Genomic DNA, 12688 nt, shown 5'->3' with positions numbered 1-12688 from the left:
CAAGACTCTGAGACAAGCCATCACCCTTCCTACTCCACCCCCAAGCCCCCAAACACCTGCTGTCTTTGTAGTCACCCATTTGGATGAACAGATTACATAAATTCCTTGGCTAGAACCCAAGGAATTGAGTCAATGAATCAATCTCTTAGTTCACTCCAAGCTATGAAATCAGCTCTTAATTCTTTATACCTCTCTTCAGAAAAAGCCATGAACAGGAAGAGTATTCTAATTTGGAGGCATCTGTGAGGCAAACCAGTTAACAGGTGTGGTATTAAGTAGGGCTAGGAGTGGCCAGGAGAACAGTGATCAGTCTAAATTGATTGAAGGAGTTGACAAAACTATAGGAGGTAAGGTGGCGAGTATGTGTGGAAGCCATGAAGTGTATGGGCAGTATTTAGATCAGAGCTGAAAGCCTCTATAAAAAGGACCACTGCATTTTAAGTTAATGGGAGAGACATTAGTTAATGAGTGGTTTGTTGAAAACAGCAGGTGGCAGGGGAACAATAGTGAACAAGGTGGGCACAGACTTCAGCCTCTGAAAGGATTACAATCTAACACAAGAGGTGGGTAGATCCTTGGCTGGGGAAAGACAGGGTGCTTTGGGAACCCCCCCAGAAGGGAGCCAATCCCTCATAAGCAGGAGGCAAGTGTGTGTAGGGAGGCATCCTAGAGAATAAGAATTAGCCATGATGAATGACGCAGAAGAAAGTTCCAACCTTGGGGACCAAAGGAAATAGCGCAGCTGGAGTGTGGCTCTGACAACCTGAATGAACTCCATTTTGCTGGAAGCTAGAATGCAGAAAGGGTGAAGAAACGAACATTTGGCATTTTGCAATCTCTAGAATTTAGTTTCCTTAAGTGAACCAAAATGGAAAACATTTATGAAAAATAATTTTCTAAATTCCAGTGATAATGGAGATTGCTTAACCAACCATGGAATATAGAATATTTTATAACTAGTATTAAAACTAGTTCTCAGAAAAGAAAGTTCAGTTACTGCCACCAATTGGATTTTTTTCTCTAATATGAACCTGGCATTGGAGCTGGGAAGTTCTTTTGTTGTTGAAATGAGTAATTATAAGCCTTTAATAAACATGTTAAGGGAATTCCCTTTTTATACCAAAGACATCTAAAGCCAGAGGCAAAAATTACAAGAAGCCAAAGAGGGTTTTTCATACTCTTATTATTTGTTTAAAAGTAGCAAAATGGTTTTTTATCCTCCTTAAATGATCAGGCAAACATTTTCTCTAGGGAAATCCTTGAGCCCCAGGGTTGTTTCAGTTTCCTTTACCTCCGCCTTAAGCATCCAATCCTTTCTCTCTGCTCACCTGCTTTGGCATGGTTCTAAAGACTGGAGTCCCCGTGGGTAGCAGACACAGAAATGAACTGAGCCCTCAGGAGACAATTTCACTGCCGCTTGGCTCTTAAGTATAACAGGTAGGAAGTCAGGTTGCCAGCCTTCACATTTAAATGAGGACCAAAATGCAAGACCTGTTAACATTTCCGAGGATTCTTTGTTGATAATCACATATATTTCTAAGTTGATTTAACGTTCTTGATTAGAAGCGGCTATGTGTACATATAACTTGCAAGGGCCATTTTCTCTCTATTAGGAAGAGGATGGAGTGTTTCAGAAGGGAAACAATGGTGCCAGGGAGTAGTTCACTAACTGAGTTAATTTCATGGTCTAACGTTTAGGTATTGCACCACAATTTTTTTTTTTTATTCAAGTTGTGTGTGGCTTGAAGCCAACAAAATAGTCATTTCTAAAAGATTTTTAAGACATGAATTGGAATTTTTGAATGACCTAATTTTAAATGAAAAGTGCAGAGTTTTAAGATCTAGCCCATTTATTAATATGATTCATAATGAGTCATGTACTGTTTGTCTCTGCATTTTCTTTGGTAGCTAAGTAGCCATAATGCCACTTGGGTCATTTTGCCACAGCTTCAATGGGCTACGAAGTACTCTCAGCCCCTTGATAATCGCAGCTAACCTTCACTGAAGATGTAACATGTGCCCAGCACTGTACGTGTCTTATCTTGCTGGGACCGCCCAATACTTCTGTAAGGCAGGGATATGGTAATATGCCCATTTTACACAGAGGGAAATGGACGTTTAGAGAGTTTGCATGACTAACTTACTGTTGCATCATTAGTAAGAAGAGGGGCCTAGATTTGACCAGGATGAACTGATTAAATAATCAGAGTTTCAGAATCTGTGCTCTTAACTTCTCCATCCTGCCTTTCTCAAAAACCCCTACCATGCCGCATTTCATCCACTGGTCGGGGAACATGTGTTTTGTGATTTAAAGACAGAGTTTCCCTAAAGTGAACTTGATCAACCAGGTAAAGAATCCATCCTGATTAAATATCAATGAGGCAGTTTATTGACTTCTTTGTGGTGATTTCCCAGGGAAATGGATTCCTGAATGGAATCACTCATGCAGGCTAATATATTTGTCAGTTATGCAGAATGCAATACCACTGCGTTAATTACTGCCCCACTTCACTCATGTTCCTGTAAAATGGAGGCCTCTCTTTACAACTACCCTTTAGAGAAGTCTTTATGAAACATTAGGGTCATATTCACGATGATTATGCAACATTAGATTGCCAAAGGAGCTTTGTTTTGAAGCTGATGAGTGAGAAATGGATCATTAAGAACCCAAGATAAATTTCTATAAGAAATGGGCGTTCTCAGCCTTTACTTCTCAGTTAAAAAAAATTGTCTCTGGATTCACGGTAGATTGAAAACCAGAAGGCCTTTTAAAACTGTAGCTAAGGGAGGGTGGGTGATGGGTATTGAGGAGGGCACCTTTTGGGATGAGCACTGGGTGTTGTATGGAAACCAATTTGACAATAAATTTCATATATTGAAAAAAAAATATGCTACATTTATGGATTTTTTATTTGAATAAAGAATCAAATTACATTAAAAAAAACAAAAAAAACTGTAGCTAAAATCGCTCTTTTAAATAAATAAACTTTACTGAGGTGTAATTTACATACAGTAAAATGCAGCCAACTTAAATGAGTTCGGACAAACGTGTGCAGCCATGTAACCACCGCTATACCTAAGACGTGAACATTTCTGTTGTCTGCTTCCCTGTCAACACCCAGCCCTGGCCCCAGGCAATCGCCGATTTGCTTTTGGCATTGCAGATTAATTTTCCTTTCATGGGATCTTGTATAAATAGAATCATACCATTGGTACTACATTGTGTTTGGCTAAGTTTTCGCTCATTGTGTTTCCAAAATCGATCCTTCATGTTGCACATTTGAGCAGTTTGTGCCTTTTACCTGCTAAGTAGTGTTCCGTTGTAAGAATGTACATACCACAATTATTTGTCCATTCACCTTTCCACGGACGTTTAGATTATTTTTAGTTGAGCTGTGATGACTAAAGTTGGTATAAGTGTCTGTGTTTTCTTTTCTCTCAGTTAAATGTTGAGGGGTGAGATTGCTGGCTCAGTTATGTTTAACTTTGTATGTTGTGTTTAGCCCTATGTTTTCCCAAGTGGTTATACCATTTTGCATTCCCACCGCAAGGTATGTGAGTTCCCGTCGCTCTATATCCTTGCTAACAGCAGATAGGGTCAAAATCGCTGTCTTTTATTTATTTATTTATTTATTTATTTATTTATTTATATTATTAAAAAAAAATTTTTTTTAACGTTTATTTATTTTTGAGATAGAGCACGAACAGGGGAGGGGCAGAGAGAGAGGGAGACACAAAATCTGAAACAGGCTCCAGGCTCTGAGCTGTCAGCACAGAGCCCGACGCAGGGCTCGAACTCACGGACCGTGAGATCACGACCTGAGCCGAAGCTGGACGCTTAACCGACCAAGCCACCCAGGCGCCCCAAAATCACTGTCTTTTAAAAATGTGTGTTTGTGTATCTTAGAAGCAGGTAATACACAGCCTCTTCACAAAGCTAACTTTAAAAGCCAAATTTTGTCGATATTGCAAAGTCACAAGATTCATTCTGTGGCGGTCAGTGGGGGGGGGGGGCAGGGAGGATAATGCATTGTTTCTGCTTCTCTGGAACTGAGCTATTGGCAGCATTAACTGGAATCCCCTGGCTTCGTGCCTTTGTAAAAATTCTCCCTGGTGGTGGAGGGGAGGTGATTTCCTGTCGTCCCAGAGGCAGAACAGAGCCATACCAGTGCGGGGCACGGGGTAGGTGTCCCACAAGTCCTTCTCATTGCTTATGCACTTTTCATGGAGTCTCAGCCGTCCCCCCACCCATCTTATCATTAGCATACTGTTTTATTTTATTTTATTTTTTTCATGTGTATTTGTTTTTGAGAGACCGAGAGAGAGAGAGAGAGAGAGAGAGAGAGAGAGAGAGACGGAACACGAGTGGGGGAGGGGCGGAGAGAGAAAGGGGAGACACAGAATCGGAAGCAGCTCCAGGCTCTGAGCTGTCAGCACAGACCCCGACGCGGGGCTCGAACCCACCGACCGTGAGATCGTGACCTGAGCCGACGTCAGATGCTCGACAGACTGAGCCACTCTGGCACCCCTCATTAGCATACGGTTCACCACACTTTGAGTCCTCTGCTATTAAGAATGGTGCCAAGTTTTGGAATGGAAAGGCTAGAACATAGAGGTGATTCTGTTTGACCTACTTCAACTGACAGAAAATGCGATCATTAAGCTGACCGAGAGTGCTTATGGTAGACACAGAATGAATTGTGGGTTTTGTTTTTTTTTTTTAATTTTTTTTTCAACGTTTATTTATTTTTGGGACAGAGAGAGACAGAGCATGAACGGGGGAGGGGCAGAGAGAGAGGGAGACACAGAATCGGAAACAGGCTCCAGGCTCCGAGCCATCAGCCCAGAGCCTGACGCGGGGCTCGAACTCACGGAGCGCGAGATCGTGACCTGGCTGAAGTCGGACGCTTAACCGACTGCGCCACCCAGGCGCCCCGAATTGTGGGTTTTTTATGAAGTAAGGTTGGACTCTCAGAATCTACTCTATGTCTGCCACTGGGGCAGGCAGTGGGGACACAGAGATGAAAGATGCGCCCTGCCTTCCCCTCAGTGGAGAAGATAAGTCAGCCAGCTGCACAGTCGAGGGTGTGTATGCTCTAATAGGACTAAGTACAGGGTTTCCTGAGAGTACGAGGAGGCCCACCTATCACAAGTTCAAATCCATTCCACAAATATTTGCCTAGCTGCTACAGACCGGGCTCTGAACTTGTTGGAGCCACTGACACTCACAGACCTTCTAGCCTGGTGGGAAGATGGATAGAAAGCCAGTAAAGCAAGTAAAGGGAGGGAAGCACATGGCAGAAGGATTTGTTCTGGTTTGGAGGGGCGGGAAGGACTTGAAGAATGGTGAGGGTTCCGGAAGGGCTCTGACAGGAGGGAGGTGAGGGGAGAAGGGTTCCAGGTGAAGGCAGAAGCAATGAATCCCGAATCCAGCTGGAGCGTAGGGGGAGCCAGGAATGGAAAGAAGACACACAGCAGAGCTCCAAGGTGCTTGTCATCACACATGGGCAGTTCTCTGTGCGGAGGAGCAGGGGCCAAAGCGGAGAGGGGGGAGGCGAGGATGCAAGCTTGTGGTGAAGGTTTCAACTCGGGCTTTTAAAGAGGGGAGCTATGTGTATACTTAGGACTGGGATCGACTATGAATCAGCTTAAGCTAATAGTTCTACGAGCGTGCTTCACCCTTCACTACATCTGAATATGTTAATATTCATACAATTTAGCCAGCAAACTTACATTTTAGGTGGAGTCTTTTTTTTAATTAATTTTTTAAAATATTTATTTTGAGAGAGAAAGAGAGCAGGCATGAACATGAGCTGGGGGAGGGCAAAGAGAGGAGAGAGAGGATCCCAAGTAGGCTCCAAGCTAATAGCCCAGAGCCCGATGTGGGGCTTGAATCCCACAAACCGTTGAGATCACGACCTGAATGGAAACCAAGAGTCGGACGCTCAACCGACTGAGCCACCCTGGCGCCCCTACTTGGAATCTTTAAGTAAAGCCTCCCTTCGCCCATATCCTATAAGTTGACATTTCTCCTAACACTATTTTCCACGAGTCACACTCGCCAGAGCCACCTGTGATCCTCACATGGCAGCTTGAGAGGGTCCTGGAGAGATTGTGAGGGTTCACTCTCCTTTTCAGAAGAGGCCTTGACACATGGCCTTGAACCCAGAGCTCTGGTCATTCTTCTCCTGGTCTCTCTCATAGGCCTATTCCCAGAGCTGGAATTTTGTTTACTTCCCTGTTCTGAATTAAGTTGTGTCTTTCACAACTGGACAGCTTTTCAGAACTTCTCCCATTTCAAAAACTCCAGGTATTATGTTTGTTTTCTTGCCTAGGACACGGAATGGTGCCCGCAGCACAGTGGGCACTCAGTGATCAGGTCTCGAGTGAATGGATGAGAACATTGAAAGTGAACCAGTGAACCGATATTAAAAATACCTGGTTTGGGGGCGCCTGGGTGGCTCAGTCGGTTGAGCGTCCGACTTCAGCTCGGTCATGATCTCACAGTCTGTGAGTTCGAGCCCCGCGTCGGGCTCTGTGCTGACAGCTCAGAGCCTGGAGCCTGCTTCGGATTCTGTGTCTCCCTCTCTCTGACCCTCCCCCGTTCATGCTCTGTCTCTCTGTCTCAAAATAAATAAAACGTTAAAAAAAAAATACCTGGTTTGCTTTTGCTTTCTTATCAACACACACCGTCGCCTTTACTCCCATACACCCTTCCTCCCAATTTGAACTCTAGACTACAGGAAGACAACCCTTGAAAATGCAGTTATTGATTCTGAAATCTAAATGTTAGTTCCTGCCACCACCCCCAACCTACCCCTTTTTGCTGCTTTTTAGAAAGAATTGACTATTTGGAGGGAATCGCTCCCTGCTTTTTAAAACCTATGTTTGATTGCTTCAGGGCAGAATAAAAATTCTTCCTGTGCTTTTTCTCCTAATTTTTAACCTCTATGATGGAAAACTGTTGCCTTTATTTATAATGTGCTACTAATCTTGTATCGCCTTCCAACCATTAATTCTTATCACCTCCCGGCAAAGGATACCGTGCAGATTTATATAATCTGCTGGCAGACAGGCGATACTGTCACATTTGCCTGAGCTATGAGCTTTGCTCTCTGGAAAAGTGTTTGTTAATGAAAGGAAGGCAAGTTACATTTTATACAGCAAAAGTGTCCTTGTCCTTATTCAGAGGTGCTGCTGCAGCCACCTGCTAGAGAGCGGGGTTGGGAACAGCTGCGTCTAGAATGGCTGGAGGGCAAAGGACACACACTTGGAATGTTCCTTTACCCTGTCTGGAGATGAAATTGGAGAGCAAACCTTAGTATTTGTACCATTTTCCTTGAAACCTCAGGTGTAGGGCTCAAGTAGGCTCTGGAGAAGGTGGTGGCAGCCAGCTGGTCTCCTACGCTTCTGACTAATGTGGTTGCGGGTATGGACTAGTGACTGACCACGTCTCCGGGTCTGGCAGCGTGGGGAAAGGCTCCAACTGGCCTGGAACCCCAGTACTGGATGGTTTGGCTTTCTGCTTTAAGTAGCTCTGCAACCTTGGGAAAGCCACTTGACCTTGGGAAAGCCACTTGACTCTTCTGCGTCTAGCTTCCTCTTTGACAAAATGGACAGGTCACGGCTGCATCTTCTTGGCCTGTGTCGGAGAGCTAGCAGGAAGATCGGAAGGAATGTGCGTTGGTGCCTTGACAAGAAAAGCCATGCATGCATGCAAAGCAGCATTCTGGAATGTGTGGAGGTGTTGGGGGGGCAAAGCAAGGAGAACCGAAGGTGATAATTCTGAGCAGAGGGCCGGCTAGGCTCTGGTACTCTACAGGTGGTTGAGTTGGTCCCAAACTAGTGACAAGGGAGAAATAGCAAGTGTCCCATGTGGAAACAGGGTAGGCTTCACCCTTTCTGGCCCACAATCACCAGGTAAAAAGAATTTCATCTGGATACATTCTCTACCTCCTTTAGGGTGACCACACACCCAGTCTATACCTGCCATATCCCTTTTATTCTTAATGGTGTCCTGATTCAGAGGATAAATTATGTGATGCTGTACCTACCAGGCACTTGATTAGTCGGTGATCCGGTAGATGCTGAAGCACCTTGAATGTCACAGGATTTTCAAAACCTGGAGGCCTCACAGACACCCTACTTCAGGACTGGGAACCAGCACTTAGCACTTGTCTTTTCTCTGCTGTTTGGTAACTCATCATTATCTATCGGTAGATCTTCATTCTTTTGTTGCATAGTCTTCTTGCTCATGGAAGCAGGGAGGAGAGTCTTGTTTTCTGAGAACTTCTGTTCAAAGGCAAACATGTGGCCACGTACTTTAATGAATCAATATACACAAAGTTAGAACAGGCAGAATACAGAGTTCCTCACCCCCAACATGTCCTCATTCTAATCCCTGGAACCTGTGAGTATGGTACCTTACGTGGCAAAAGAAATTGAGGTTGCAGATGGAATTAAGGTTGATAATCAGCTGACCTTGAACTAGAGAATTCATCCTGGACCATCTGGGCAGATGTGACGCCACCACAAGTTTCCGTAAAAGTGGAAGTGGAAAGCAGAAGAGGCCATCAGAGTGATGTGATGTCAGAAGTCATCTTGCTGTTACTGGCTTTGAAGATAGAGAAAGGGGACCACGAGCCAAGGAATGTAGGAAGGCTCTAGAAACTGGAAGAGGCAAGGGAATGGATCATCCCATAGAACCTCCAGAAAGGAATGCAGCCTGTCAACGCATTGGTTTTAGCCCAGCGAGACCTGTGTTGGACTTGTGTAACTGTAAGATAATCTGTGTTTTTTTTTTTAAGCTACTAAGTTTGTGGCTTAATAGAAGTGCTAGAAACCTAATAATAATGATGGTAAACTAAAATAGAAACTAGTTAGAAACTATTCAGGTAAACTAAATAGAAAACGAATGCAGCACTCATCAATCGATAAGCATCGATTGTATATTTGTCATGCGTCTAGTACTAGTGCTGTGGGAAAAATCCCAGGGAAATAGAACACACAGAATGTGCCCTCAAGGAGCACGCTAAGGCTAAAGCATGTAGAGCATTCAGAGACAGTGAGGGTGCTAATTACGTGCTGAGTATATTGAGCAGGAGAATTGGAAAACAAGATTGTAGGAGACTCTACACGAGCAAGAAGGCGATGGGTGAGAGTGATGAACGAATGGGACACTTTGAGAGTTTCTAACTGATAATGATCTCAGACTCCCAAGGAACTTATCAATCAGCGGACTTAATTCCCGTTTATGGAATTCTACATGGCACACAACAAGCATTGGACATTCTTCTATGCAGAGACACTTTTATCACTCTATATTGTCTTATCGGGTGATTTCTTATAACACACGCATGCTCTCATGGGCTGAATTGTGGCTCCCCAATACATATGTCCACATCCTCACCACTGGAACCTATGGATATGAGCTCATTTGGAAGAATGGTCTTTGTGGATGTGAAGATCCTTTGTAGATGTAAGGGTCTTGTGATGAGACCATCTAGAGTATCTAGTTGGGCCCTAAATATAATGACAAGCGTTCTATAGGAGACACACAGAAGAGAAGACACACAGCAGAGGAGAAGGTGATGTGAAGACAGGCAGAGATCGGACTGATGTGGCCACAAGCCAAGGAACACCAAGATTGTTTGCAGCCACCAGAAGCTGGGAGAGGCAAGGAAAGACACTTTCTAGAGCCTTCCAGGGAAACTTGGCCCTGCTGGCACCTTGATTTCAGACCTCTGGCCGCAAAAACTTTCTAGAGAGGGTGCGCCTGGGTGACTCAGTTGGTGAAGCATACAATTCTTGATTTTGGCTCAGATCATGATCTCATGGTTGTGAGATCAAGCCCCGTGTTGGGCCCCGTGCCGGGTGGGGAGCCTGCTTAAGATTCTCTCTCTCCCTCTCTCTCGCTGCCCCTCCCCTGCTCTCTCTCTATTCCTCTCTTAAAGAACAAAAACTACCAAAAAACTTTCTAGGGAGAATAAATTTCTGTTGTTTTAGGCACCGCATTTGTGGTAATTTGTTATGGCAGTGCTAGGAAACTAATACACACGGCCAACCCCACATAGATGTCCCAGAAATGGATCTCAAGCCTAGAGAGTCCTGAGAGCCCCAGGCCCGTTTTATTCAGTTGCCTGCCTGATGTCTTCAGATGTTCCCAAACCATTTTAAATCCATTTTGTCCCATATTCTTCCTTGTGCCCAAGCCTGGCCCTTTTCCAGTTTCCCTAGGAAGCTAAGTGATGCCACCATCCGCTCAGCTGGTCACATCAGAAGCTTGGGAATCATTCTCGATACCTCTCTTCCCTACATCCGAAATGCACGATCACTATTGAATTTGCCTCTCAAATATTCCTCAAATCTGTCCACTTCCCTCTGAATTTCCACCATTACCACCTTTGTCCTTGCTCTGACTATCTCTTGCCGGAATTACTGCAACGCCCTGACCTCACCTCAGCTCCCCGCAAAGATGGGTCCTGGCCATCCCCAGTCTCTTTTCTACCCTGCGGCCATCATGCTATGTTCACAATGCAGCTTTGACTATGTTAGCCTCTGCTTAGAAGCCTTCAGTGATTCCCACCGCTTGTATGATAAATACAAAACTAATACGGACTGGGGATGGCTACAAGGTCCACCCCCACCCTGCAGAAGGCTCCCCGTTGGGGCCTACCCCTTGGTCAGCCTGCCCTGCTCTATGTACCTCCTGCCCCAGCACTTTTGCACATGCTGTTCCCCCTGTTAGGAGTTATCCTTTCCCTCTTTGCCTGGATAACTTTGACTTATGCTTCTAATCCCAGTGTTATTTTCTCAGAGGAGTTGCCTCTGGCTTCCCAAACCAGGTAGAAGACTTCTGCTTTGCAGACTTTCATAGTATCCTGTATCTCTCCTTCAGAGATCTTGCCCATGTTGCAATTTTACATTTTTTTTAATTTTATGAATGGATGTGCTACCTTGGTAGATTTATATACTCCAGTGAGAATAGAGAAATTGTGTCCCAGGGCCTAGCAGCATGTCTAATAGATGTTTAATAATATGTCTTGCATGAATTGATGTATTAAATAAGTGATGTGTAATGTTATCCATATTCTGAGAAGGCTCTTGCCACTTGAGGGTTATAGTGAAGGGGCTAAAAATGTGGCCGCCAGGCACACACAGGAAGAGGAAAGGTGCTCCCCCCATCTTTTGGGGGGCTCTTAAACCATTCAGGGTCTCACCAACATCATCTGTCTTCTAATTTGCTTGAACATTGCAAACTGTCTCTGAGACCTGGTTTTGGAAGAATAAGTGTATAAAGTCTATTTTCTGGAAGCATATGAGTCAGTTAAGCTTTTATTTCCCAAGTGCTATGCCAGCTTGTGATTTCAGCAGGATGCAACAGGTGTACATATTTTTAGCTTTTATGACAAGTATTGTATACTGATCCTCAGGAGTCCTCAGCTTGAATGATGCCAAGTCGGGAAGAGTTTCCCCACATCAGTGTGTTTGTTTGGAGAACAGTGAAGCTAATAGAACAAACAAACAAACCAAACCCCCAAAATGAAGAACAAAAAAACTCTTTCCCCTTACTAGAAGCAAAGGCAGAAATATTGAGCTTTGGCTTCTGAAAAGAGAGCATGGTTTTAGGAGAAAGAGGCTGATTTCCAAAACCCAGAGCAGGGTAGCTATGAAATTAGTATGGAAACAATTGCTCCTTGCCTGAAAACAAGACACCAGCCCCTGAAACATGCTTTGCCTCTCCTTCAACTCTCTAGGGAACTTTTCCCTCGACAGGTGAAGGTTTTGAAGAGTACTTTAATTAACTTGTATCAAGGAGACTGTACATAAGAACTGTGTAAAGATTTCTTTAATTAGTGAATTTTATCAGGTCTTTTCCAATGTCCGTCAGTAAGGTAGTTGGTAGGCTGCCTGGGTCCTTGGCGGTATGTTCGGTCAATAAGCTATTCATGACTTTAGCGAGTAGCTAGGTTTTTAAACCAATGAGAATTTGGTGGGCAATTTCCCTTTGCTACCTTTAGCTACATAGCTAGAATCTATAAACTGTTCTCTCTCTGAGACACAAAGTGCTGAGGTGAGCAAGCAGCCTTGCAGGGTCTAAAGCAGACACGTTAATTGCCCTGCTGAAGAAGCATGGCACATATTTACTCTTAAATGTAACTAAAGAGGGGTTTAGTGTTATATCTGGCAGGGTGGGGGGTGCGGAGGGGAGAGTGGAACACCATCGTGCATGCCGTGTACCTTTGTTAATTGAAAAAAAAAATTGTTTTCGGTATAATTTTGAAGAGTCACATGCATTTCATTGTCTTTCCAGAATGGCGATAGAGCCCAGAGAAAGAACTCTGTCCCGCAGTAAATCAAAAGTTAGCAGACAAAAGGTCAAAATGCCCAAAGCCACGAGAACATTAACACTTGAGATATAAAGATTCCCTAAGACACAAATGCTCACCCTCACTTTGGAGAAAGCAGACGTCTTATCTTTGTGAGTTTACAAAATGGAGCCAAACTGTACCCGTGGCCACTTTAACTAAACCGGGGCCTGGATATTTTAGCAGCCCACAGTCATTAAAGCTCTCAGAAAGCCTCCCAGGAGCCAATGCGCTTGCCTAAGTATATGCTGTAAAAGGTCCCAGAGATTTACAAGGGACTGCTCCACGCTAAACCAGGCACCATCTGATAAACAAGCAAT

Source organism: Lynx canadensis, chromosome C1, assembly GCF_007474595.2.
Source record: "Lynx canadensis isolate LIC74 chromosome C1, mLynCan4.pri.v2, whole genome shotgun sequence".
In the NCBI taxonomy this organism is placed as follows: Eukaryota; Metazoa; Chordata; class Mammalia; order Carnivora; family Felidae; genus Lynx; species Lynx canadensis.
This window is presented reverse-complemented; position numbering follows the sequence as displayed.